This window comes from Ovis canadensis, chromosome 5 (assembly GCF_042477335.2).
Source record: "Ovis canadensis isolate MfBH-ARS-UI-01 breed Bighorn chromosome 5, ARS-UI_OviCan_v2, whole genome shotgun sequence".
Classification (NCBI taxonomy): Eukaryota; Metazoa; Chordata; class Mammalia; order Artiodactyla; family Bovidae; genus Ovis; species Ovis canadensis.
In genome coordinates this window covers 37,597,605-37,610,470 of record NC_091249.1, presented here as the reverse complement: position 1 = coordinate 37,610,470, position 12,866 = coordinate 37,597,605, and positions in this window count along the sequence as shown.

Here is a 12,866-nt window from a genome sequence, read left to right as displayed (position 1 = left end):
TTCAAAAATTAGTATATTCTGCTCTTCATTGCCTAAATTAATCCAGTATACTCTCTCTCTTCCTATCACTATGCACACATCTTTCATATATACATATAACATATATACCCATGTACAGTCTCACATGTATAAGCTTGGAGAGGGACTTGGAGTCTGTTTATGGAAAGAGGTCTATGTTTGTATATGCCTTGGTAGTCTTTGAATTTTACCATGTGTAAGCACTACTTTTTAACAAAAAAGCTAAAGCACAAACTAAATATTTTTGTATACTCAAATGTATTTATATTAATCTATGAAAATTTTCTCCCTGGAAAAATGAGAACAGAAGGGAGGGCAGTGGATTAGAGGCATGGATACAGACAGAGGAAGTTTTCTCTTCATGGATGCTGTTTAGTTTTTTTATAATAAAAACTTATAAATGCAATGTAAATTCTGTTTTAGAATAAACTTACAACTTTTCCTTTTAGTCTGGAGATGTCCACTTGCATGTATAAGGTTAAACTTGAAATATTAAAAATTTAAAATACTAGGTTAAAACTGGAAAACTTGAGTTGTTTTTAAGGATATAGATAAGATTTTTCAAATGTGGAAGATATTTATTCTAGCAATTTAAATCTGGATGATATTAAGTAATTTGTGAAAGCAAGATTACTGTATACTCAAATTCTATGTTGTATTGGTGGTGTTTACTTAAGATATTACAGTTTATTAGGTTGGGATCAGTATAACTATACTATGATTAACATGTGAGACCTAGGATAATATTATGGAAAAGTTTAAAAAACACAGATTTTGTGGCTGTGATTTTTTTCTGTAGGACTTTTTATATTGTAATTTTCCATAAAGTCAAAGGAAAAGGTAAAAATAAGTGTTCCAATTTCATGTATTTCTTCCACTTTGTGAAACATTATTTCTTATGCAATAGTAAAGAAAAGAAACAAAGACATTTTTTTAAAAAATTCAAATGATGTCAACCTTCCTGTACTTTATTTTTACAAGAATCCAGTGAATTATTTATTTTTTTAAAATGACAGACTGAAAGGTAAAATGTAGATATACAAGCAAGTTACTCCCAATTAATATTTATCAATTATTTAATCTTGCATTCATCCATTCATGTATTTAGCCACTGGGCCACCAGTACAGTCAAGAAGGATTTTCAGAATCTGACAATCTGATACAATTCATCCAAGTCAGAATAAAGACAAATAGCAGAGCGTGTACTCTAACTCCTTTAAGCTTAAGTTCAAGTTTAGGAGCTAATATAAAGAAAATAGATGTAAAAGTGTAAAAACAGAGTAATAGAGTAGTCTTATAATTTTTGAAATTATAATAGCAAAGAGTAATTTGAAATACAGGGTAATTTTCTGGATGAAAATTGTCAAGAAAGACTTACTTCTTTGTAGAAAATTTAGTTAGATAGAATTTATAATTCAACTCAATCAAGATCTAAGATATTTTATACCAAAAATAGAATTATCAAGTACTGGGGAAATGTAAGAATATCTTTCATTTCCTAAAAGAATTTTAATCTTAGGACTAAAAATGCTATCATTGAAAAGTTATTTGGAGATTGAAATAATTGACTTTATAAGTACAGTAAAAGAATATGGCCATTCATGGGGATGAAAACACGCCAACTGAACAGAGAAGTTGGAGAAATCAGGTGTGAGATAAGGAGAGGGCTGGCTTTACCGACGACAAGCTGTGCTGGGTCAATGTAGAAAGGAGATTGGGTGGGTTAAGGCCAACCTAGAGTGCTAGATGAGATCTTTAAAATTTAATCCAAAAGACAATAGTGACTCATTATTGCTCTTGAGCAAAACAGAATTATGAAAGGGGCATTTTGAAGATCAATTCATGGAGCCAGAATGACTAAGTTAAGCCAGTAAGGATTGTTTTACAATATAGAAAAAAAGAAAATGATAAAAGTTACAACAGTGCGATGGCTCTAAACTCAGAAAAGTAAAAATTCAGGTACATTTTAGAGAAGGAATTGGAGTAATCTCCAATTACAGAGGCACTGGTTGTTATATAATTTGTTTGCTTTTATGGTGAATCTCTCCAGACAGCCTATCTTCTTTGGTATATATCAAAAAATTGGATGAGGGAACAGGAGATAATCCAAGAGATGTGAAGAAAAGTGGAAGAGAGTAATGCAAAGGGAAATATAAGAAAACAGAAATAGAGACCAGATGTAGACAGAGGCAAAAAGGCCAAGAGGTGGGTGGAGAGAAGAGAAGAGATGTTCTTACCTTTCTTCCCCCAGCCCCCTTTTCAGATCCCCCCAAATCTCTGTACAGCTCCCATTTTCTTCTGCAACTGCATTTGTATCTGGTACATACAGATCATATGTAACATTCTAGCTAATACTGATTAGTGTGGGATGGAAAGAAAGCTTACGAGATGCCCATCATACGCTAGATCTTCCTCATCTCCAGAGATGATCTTTGAGATATTATTTACTCTTGGAAGACGTTCCTGTCTTACAAACTTCTGGGACCGAGAGGGCAAATTTCAAGGTTTTCTCTATAAACTCAGAAAATGGTGTCTCCTGGTGATAGATGTGGAAATCTGAGCCAGTTGCTTGCTCTGTATCCCTTAACAGGTGAAGCAGGAACAAGACCAGTTAATCTGGATATACCAGTCCCTGATGGTATTTACCAGGCTTTAAAGATCTCAGATGGCTTTCAAAGTGGGTTTAGTTGACATAATTTTCTGTATGGTAGCCAGTTATGGGCTTTATAAATCTATCCCATCCCGTTGAGGAAACTGAAGCAAAAACACATTAAAAATTGGCTTGGCAATAAGGTTCATTTGGGTTTTCCCATAATATCTTACAGAAAAACTTGAATGATCTTTTAGATTAACCCAAGACTTTGCTCCAAAGATAGAAAAAGCTTCATAGACAGTGAGGCATGGAGTCAGAAGTAGAATTTTACCAATCTAATTTGAGTCAAGAGTGCCTCAGTAGCATATGCATGAGTATGATTATATATCAGGCAAAGAAGTAGCAATAAAATGTAGCAAAATCATCATCTTGGCATAATCCTATGCATGTTTTCGAGGTCTTGTAAGAATTTGTTTTCAAATTAGAAGTAAAAGAAAATTGCCTAAATGAAAAGATAACATTTTCCCTGTTAAATGTCCTATCTTCACTGTTTACTGGAAATTAGTGTAAGTCACTTTAAAATGTTACTTTTTTACATTGTCATTCAGTGTTCATTTCAAACCAATCTATAAACTTTTAGAAATTTATTCCCTTTTGAGAAATATTTCCTTAGGATTTGCTTTCATTTTTGTATGAAGCTATTATGAAATATAAACTATATACCATGTTCTCTTTGGTAAAATAATATTTATTAAGCACTTATGATATGCCACGAAGGCGTAGCACTGTGCTAAATTAAATGCTAAATAGAAAGGTATGTGAGTATATTTCCGTGTGGTGTGTATATATGCTCAGTCACTCAGTCATGTCCAGCTCTTTACAACGTTATGGACTGTAGCCCGCCAGGCTCCTCTGTTCATGGGATTCTCCAGGCAAGAGTACTGGAAGGGGTTGCCATTTCCTTCTCCAGGTGTGTGGTATATACATATGCGTAAATTAGCCTCATTTAGTTATCACTATATTCAGCAAAGTAGGTGCTACATGCTATTTATTTAACATATGAGAAAAACGAGGCACAGAGGTGTTATGAACTCAGGCTGTAAAGACAGTCACAGAGCTGCTATCGAAACCTAGCCAGTCTGACTCCAGAGGCAATGATCTTAGTTATTATGTTTATCTAAGATGTAGGACTGTCTTTGCATTATATATTCATCATACTGATTTTTTAGATACAATTTTGTCTTTTCTTTTTAAAAAAGTGTTAGTAGAATAGTTGGCATTGTTATTTCTGGGACAAAAGAAAATTCTGTCCTTCTAAGACTGCAGCCATGAAATTAAAAGACGCTTACTCCTTGGAAGAAAAGTTATCCCCAACCTAGATAGTATATTCAAAAGCAGAGACATTACTTTGCCGACTAAGGTCCATCTGGTTAAGGCTATGGTTTTTCCAGTGGTCATGTATAGATGTGAGAGTTGGACTGTGAAGAAGGCTGAGCACCGAAGAACTGATGCTTTTGAACTGTGGTGTTGGAGAAGACTCTTGAGAGTCCCTTGGACTGCAAGGAGATCCAACCAGTCCATTCTGAAGGAGATCAGCTCTGGGATTTCTTTGGAAGGAATGATGCTGAAGCTGAAGCTCCAGTACTTTGACCACCTCATGCGAAGAGTTGACTCATTGGAAAAGATTCTGATGCTGGGAGGGATTGGGGGCAGGAGAAGGGGACGACAGAGGATGAGATGGCTGGATGGCATCATGGACTCGATGGATGTGAGTCTGAGTGAACTCCGGGAGATGGTGATGGACAGGGAGGCCTGGGTTGCTGCGATTCATGGGGTCGCAAAGAGTCGGACACAACTGAGCGACTGAACTGAACTGAACTGAAGAGTCTAAGTAACTGGGTAATATCTGAAATTCCACATGTGAGTGCTTGATTTATTTTATCTGGGCTTTCTTTAAAGTATCAGTGACATTGTGAAGCACTTCACATGTTTTTACTCATTTCTTAGCTAATACAGATGGATTTGGGGAACTTGGATGACAGCTCCTTTTTATGGGAAAGGGAGAGAAAGCAGGTGAGCATGCCAAGTGCAGACAGTAGCACATGAGTAGGAGGAAAGGGAGAATGGGAACAGCTTTTCTTATATCTGGCCCTAAACTTCTGTCTTTGGCTCTCTTGAAACTCATTGTAATACTTTATAATTAACGCACTAAGGTTGAATCACTAGTTTGGCTTCTCAGCAACCTAACGTATTTGCCTTTTCCGAATGTTCCATAAGACCATAATATAGGGGAATTCCAGGAGTCATCAAAAAGTGTTTAAAGATTACTGTATGTTAAGAATAATTTAGCTTTTAACTGGGTTTTAGTGGTTAACTTAAAAAATATTTTGCTAAAACTGAAAGGTAAAATTTATATAGAAATTGAATACAGCAAAAAGAATAAAACAAAATATTATAATCTGAACCCAAACTTCACATATCAGAAAAAGTAAGAAACAAAGAAATTTTAAAAATATGACACATTATTCGTGTGAAATCCCTTGCATTCCTATACACGAATAATGAGAAAGTAGAAAAAGAAATTAAGGAAACAATTCCATTCACCATTGCAACGAAAAGAATAAAATACTTAGGAATATATCTACCTAAAGAAACTAAAGACCTATATATAGAAAACTATAAAACACTGATGAAAGAAATCAAAGAGGACACTAATAGATGGAGAAATATACCATGTTCATGGATAGGAAGAATCAATATAGTGAAAATGAGTATACTACCCAAAGCAATTTACAAATTCAATGCAATCCCTATCAAGCTACCAGCCACATTTTTCACAGAACTAGAACAAATAATTTCAAGATTTGTATGGAAATACAAAAAGCCTCGAATAGCCAAAGCAATCTTGAGAAAGAAGAATGGAACTGGAGGAATCAACTTGCCTGACTTCAGGCTCTACTACAAAGCCACAGTCATCAAGAAAGTATGGTACTGGCACAAAGACAGACATATAGATCAATGGAACAAAATAGAAAGCCCAGAGATAAATCCACACACATATGGACACCTTATCTTTGACAAAGGAGGCAAGAATATACAATGGAGTAAAGACAATCTCTTTAATAAGTGGTGCTGGGAAAACTGGTCAACCACTTGTAAAAGAATGAAACTAGATCACTTTCTAACACCGCACACAAAAATAAACTCAAAATGGATTAAAGATCTAAATGTAAGACCAGAAACTATAAAATTCCTAGAGGAGAACATAGGCAAAACACTCTCCAACATAAATCACAGCAGGATCCTCTATGATCCACCTCCCAGAATTCTGGAAATAAAAGCAAAAATAAACAAATGGGATCTAATTAAAATTAAAAGCTTCTGCACAACAAAGGAAAATATAAGCAAGGTGAAAAGACAGCCTTCTGAATGGGAGAAAATAATAGCAAATGAAGCAACTGACAAACAACTAATCTCAAAAATATACAAGCAACTTATGCAGCTCAAGTCCAGAAAAATAAACGACCCAATCAAAAAATGGGCCAAAGAACTAAATAGACATTTCTCCAAAGAAGACATACGGATGGCTAACAAACACATGAAAAGATGCTCAACATCACTCATTATCAGAGAAATGCAAATCAAAACCACAATGAGGTACCACTTCACACCAGTCAGAATGGCTGCGATCCAAAAATCTGCAAGCAATAAATGCTGGAGAGGGTGTGGAGAAAAGGGAACCCTCCTACACTGTTGGTGGGAATGCAAACTAGTACAGCCACTATGGAGAACAGTGTGGAGATTCCTTAAAAAATTGCAAATAGAACTACCTTATGACCCAGCAATCCCACTGCTGGGCATACACACCAAGGAAACCAGAATTGAAAGAGACACATGTACCCCAATGTTCATCACAGCACTGTTTATAATAGCCAGGACATGGAAACAACCTAGATGTCCATCAGCAGATGAATGGATAAGAAAGCTGTGGTACATATACACAATGGAGTATTAGCCGTAAAAAAGAATACATTTGAATCAGTTCTGATGAGATGGATGAAACTGGAGCCGATTATACGAGTGAAGTAAGCCAGAAAGAAAAACACCAATACAGTATACTAACACATATATATGGAATTTAGGAAGATAGCAATGATGACCCTGTATGCAAGACAGGGAAAGAGACACAGATGTGTATAACGGACCTTTGGACTCAGAGGGAGAGGGAGAGGGTGGGATGATTTGGGAGAATGACATTCTAACATGTATACTATCATGTAAGAATTGAATCGCCAGTCTATGTCTGACGCAGGATGCAGCATGCTTGGGGCTGGTACATGGGGGTGACCCAGAGAGATGTTATGGGGAGGGAGGTGGGAGGGGGGATCATGTTTGGGAACGCATGTAAGAATTAAAGATATTAAAATTTTAAAAAAATAAAAAAATAAAAATATGACACAGAAATAAAAATATATCAGACACAGCAGTTGTCAGAAAATAATTTAATGAAATATCTTCATTAATGAAAGAGACTTTGGGGTTTCATCTTTAAAAGGTCATCTATATGTGGCTTCTACGAGAAACATTCAAAACAAAAATGAGATTAGTAGTTATACACATATAAAGCAAGAAATGGCAAATATAAAATAGCAAAAGTGTAAATTTTACTGCAAAAATGATCCACTGAGACAAGGCAAAACTATGAAAAAGATATGTGCCATGGATACGTTTACACCTAAAAGAGCTTCAAAATTAATAAACCAACTATAACTACAGAAATCAACAATCATTGTTGGAATGTTAACATACTTCTTTTAGAAAGAAGCCATGTAAACAATAAATAACTGAACTTTCATAGGCTTTGAAAAACATAGTTAAGAAGTTTAACACAAAGACAAAACCAAAAGTTGGAAAAACTACTGATCAGCAAAAGATACCATCTGTCAGATTTAGAAAATTCTTGAAGAAAATACTTGCGGTATAAATAATGAAAGCCATGATGATATTTAAGATCTGGAAATCAGCAATGTATCAGTGAAATGTAAAACAAAATTAAGCAGCTCTAAGACAAACCTATTATCTGATTTAAAATGTTTATGAAATCTGGTATTATTAAGATTGTGGAGAACTAGATACTTACAGACACTCTAGTATGTGAATGCAGGCTGAGTTGCTTCAGTTGTGCCTGACTCTTTGTGATCCCATGGACTGCAGGCCGCCAGGCTCCTCTGTCCATGGGGATTCTCCAGGCAAGAATACTGGAGTGGGTTGCCACACCCTCCTCCAGGGGATCTACTCCACCCGGGTATCGAACCTGCATCTCTTATGTCTCCTACATTAGCAGATGGATTCTTCACCACTAGCACCACCCGGGAAGCCCACAGACACTCTAGAATGAACATTGGATTGCAGAGTACATGCATATCTTGTTCTGTGGCACTTTGCTTTACTATGTTTTGCAGGTATCGAGTTTTTTTCTTTTTATAAGTTGAAAGGTTGTAACAAACCTGAGTTGTCAGATGATTAGCATTTTTTAGTAATAAAGCATTCCTAACTAGAATATGTGCATTTTTATGTGCTATTTATTACAGCAGTGCTATCAAACACTTAATGAATTACAGCATAGTCTGTAAACTACAGAAGTCAGTCTTTTCATTTTGATCTTTTAAACTATCTCTCTTATTTATAGATAGAGATAGTCTATAAATTATAGGGGAAAAAAGGAATCCAGTTCATCTCTTTTTAGACTAATAGCTTCATCATATATCTTCACCATTTTGTTATCTAAATACTTCCCAGAAGATTTGGACTAGTTCTTAACATACTATATAAACAGGAGCTGTAATTTTCTAGAAGACTTCTTGGTCTTGTACACTTATACCAAGTAGCTTCCTTTAACTGAAAAACAAAAGCAGCAAAAACTCTTCAATTTCCTTCTGTCACTGAATGTCTTTTGAACCATGTTTCTCCACACTTGCCTGTGAGGTTATGTTGTCTCATTCTTCCCTTGTTAATTTTATATATGTTAGATCACACCTTTAGAGATCCATTTACAATCTACAGGTAAGTTTGAAGCTTCATCTATTTGCATTGGCATTATTATTTCATGTATATTTTATGTCATTGTTTTTCCTGTTCAGTTGGAGAATGTATTTGGTATATAATACACACACATGAGTAAGATAAATGTTTTAATTTGGGTAGAAAACAGCACAGTGCAACTGCACAGCACACAATTAAAGACTGTCTTAGAGAATTTTCAACCATCCATTCATGCAAAACAATGAGGACTCGCACTTCTTGAGATGGTGGAGTAGTTTACTGGAGACCAGCACAGACACACACACACACACACACACACACACATGCACATATGTATGTATTCTGTTTGCATTTTAAACAGTGAGAACTGCCTGGTAACTAGAAGTTGAGGGTCTATTTCCCCCAAAGTTGCTGACCACAGAGAGCTACTTTAGTTCCAGGTATTCAAGGCAAGAGGCTGAAAACAAAACCCTGGCTGAGAGACAGAGAAGGCAGAAAAGCTTCAGGCAATTCTTGGTGTCGGAAAGATGACACACGAAATTTGGATCTGCCAAACAAATCCCCCAAGGCCGGAGGGACAAAATATCATGAAAAGAGTAGAAAATGATACACTTCAATCTGGACTGTTCCCTTGGGGAACTGGCCAAATTCTTCAGCTCTCAACTAGGACAAGAGGCTTAGGTATTAAACAGAAAACCTCTGAAAAGCAGAGTCGGGGTGTTCAATATTCTCACATAGTACTGAGGAAAGAAAATCGGAGTTTAGGATCAGCCAGGAGAGAGAGGTTCTACTTCATACTCTGTGCTCGTAGTTTGGAGCTCTGAAGAAGCTCCAAACCTCTGTCTACTTGTAGACAGAAATTTGCAATAGTAATTTCTAGTCCAAGTCAGCCTGGCTCTGATTAGATTAAAGTGCTCTGTCCTCACAGGATAATCCCTCTCTGAAAGAAACATTATCCAGAGTCTCTAAATTTTTTTTTAATATATAGGATCTGTTAATTTTTAAATTGCCCATAATGCTTTAAATGAAAGAAGACTGAGAGGTGGGGGGAAAGTCAGGAGAAAACAGTCAGGTGAGCCAATTTAAGATTACATCTGTGATAAGAGGCTCTGATCACACCAACCACCCATGCATCAGGTCTGCCCATTGGAAATATGACACCATCCTTGTGCACATACATGCTCTCTTTGAGTGCCACCCACAAACGGGGCTGTGATGTAGCTACCGTGTATGTTTGAGCAGCACCAACATATAGAGTTGACCCATCTTTCATTCAGCTATGTGTTTTCTCCTCCTCTGTTTAACTGTGTCCCACTCTTTGCAACTCCATGGACTGTAGTGGACTAGGCACCTCTGTCCATGGAATTCTCCAGGCAAGAATACTGGAGTGGGTAGCCATTCCCTACTCCAGGGGATCTTCCCAACCCAGGGACTGAACCCAGGTCTCCCGTATTGCAGGCAGATTCTTTACCAGCTGAGATACTAGGGAAGCCCAAGAATACTGGAGTGGGTAGTATATCCCTTCTTCAGTGGATCTTCTCGACCCAAGAATCGAACCCAGGTCTCCTGCATTGCAGGCAGATTCTTTACCACCTGAACTACCAGGGAAGCCCCTGTAACTCCTAGAGATCTGTATAAAGGTCCCTGGGAGCTTGCCAGAGCCTCCGTACTGCATTTTAAAAAATCTATCCCACATGTGTTCAACATCATGGGAAACATTAGGATATGAGCCCTAAGAAGAATTGTATTGTGCAGTCTTCCATTGGTCTGTGCCCCTCTCAAAATTTGTAGTAAAAATAGATAAGGGTAGTGGTCTCTAAAAGTACATATGGCCTTCAAATCTGAATCAGATTGCCAAACTCTTTGCCTCTTTCTTAGCAATTGACAGTATGAAGTGCTCTTGACCTTGAGAGGCCTATCAGAGTATAACTAAGACCTTGAAGTCATGGAGTGTGCAACTGTCTCTGTTGTGATTAAACCTCAAACAGTGATGATTTTGGGGGAAAAATATCCACTTGGAATATCCTAACACAATACTTTACTCTATGGGACAAGGAGCCATTATGGAGGTTTTGCCAGCTCCTACGTGTTGGCTTGGCCAAAAAGTTGGTTCAAGTTTTCCATGACATCATATGGAAAAAGCTGTGCCAATGTTTTGGCCAACCCAGTGCCTCCGTTCTGATTATGCATTCAGACAATGACTGCCAGGTGGACTTTTGGATCCAATGGCCTCACTATGAAATGGATATGAGCCAGAATTTAAAAAAAAAAAAAAAAGAAAGAAAGAAAAAACAGCATTTGGGGTCTTTTATATCAATGATAGCTCAGATGCTGCATACATAAGCATTGGAAAGGTCTAGACATTTTCTCATGGATACCCTTTTATAACTGCACACACTTTCCTTTCCTTAGTATTACAATGTCTCTTCCTAACCTTTAATCCTCTCCTTCTATCAGGGACACTGACTCTGAGAACTTGCTCAAGAATGGAAACTATGCAAAAAGGAATTGGAATTATCTCTATATTGGGAGAATGACATCAGTGTATAAAAAGCAAGGACTTGCTTGGCTTCCCATCTTCATTTTCTCTGTGTTTCAGTCAGTCAGACACTCAGTCATGTCCAACACTTTGCAACCCCAGGGATTGCAGCACATCAGGCCTCCCTGTCCATTACAACTCCCAGAGCTCGCTCAAACTCCTGTCATCAAGTTGCTGATGCCATCTAACCATCTCATCCTCTGTCATCCCCTTCTCTTGCCTTCAATCTTTCCCAGCATCAGGGTCTTTTCTAATGAGTCGGTACGTCATGTCAGCTGGCCAAAGTGTTGGAACTTCAGCTTCAGCATCAGTCCTTCCAATGAATATTCAGGACTGATTTCCTTTAGGATTCACTGGTTTTATCTCCTTGCAGTCCAAGGGACTCTCAAGAGTCTTCTCCAACACCACAGTTCAAAAGCATCAATTCTTTGGCACTCAGCTTTCTTTATAGTCCAGCTCCCATATCCATACATGACTACTGGAAAAACCATAGCTTCAACTGGATGGACTTTTGTTGGCAAAGTAATGTCTCTGCTTTTTAATATGCTGTCTAGGTTGGTCAGAGCTTTTCCTCCAAGGAGCAAGTCTCTTTTAATTTCATGGCTGCAGTCACCATCTGCAGTGATTTTGGAGCCCTGAAAAATAAAGTCTGTCACTGCTTTTACCTTTTCCCCACCTATTTGCCATGAAGTGATGGGACCAGATGCCATGACCTTAGTTTTCTGAATGTTGTGTTTTAAGCTAGCTTTTTCACTCTCCTCTTTCACCTTCATCAAGAGGCTCTTAAGTTCCTCTTCTCTTTCTGCCATAATGGTGATGTCATCTGCATATCTGAGGTTATTGATATTTCTCCCTGCAATCTTGATTCCAGCTTGTGCTTCATCCAGCCCGGCATTTCACATGACGTACTCTGCATATAAGTTAAATAAATTAAATTAGGGTGACAATATACAGCCTTGATGTACTCCTTTTCCAATTTGGAACCAGTCCATTGTTTCATGTCCGGTTCTAACTGTTGCTTCTTGACCTGCATACCGATTTCTTAGGAGGCAGGTAAGGTGGTTTGGTATTCCCATCTCTTCAAGAATTTTCCACAGTTTGTTGTGATCCACATAGTCAAAGCCTTTGGCATAGTCAATAAAGCAGAAGTTGATATTTTTCTGGAATTCTCTTGCTTTTCTGATGATCCAATGGATGTTGGCAATTTGATCTCTGATTCCTCTGCCTTTTCCATTAAAGTCCCTTGGTTAGCAATAGTCTTGTTGAAAGCTATAGTAATTCCATCAAACTTGTATCCTGTGATTAAGTACTGCTACATCACCTCTCCAATTCCAGGATCCTATCATGTCAGCTGTCAGTAGAGATCTCAGTTCTGTAACACCATTCATACCATCAATCCCATCCATCAAAGGACAGCAATCATGGAGCTGCTCAATGTTGCACATTTTTTATGTATTAGTGAAAATGATGTTCTACTTGTCCTCCTGATGAACATAAACCTGTGATATGTTCTTGTGTCTTATATAACAGGTTCATTCTAGCATATTGCATTTGTGAGGGTTTTGTTCCCTTTGCTAACAATGCCAAGGCAGTTCTAGCACCTTCAGCTCATCAGGACTCACCTCTGTAGGAGTTTTTGCAAGTACATTGTATGTAAGTTGGGGAGAATATCTC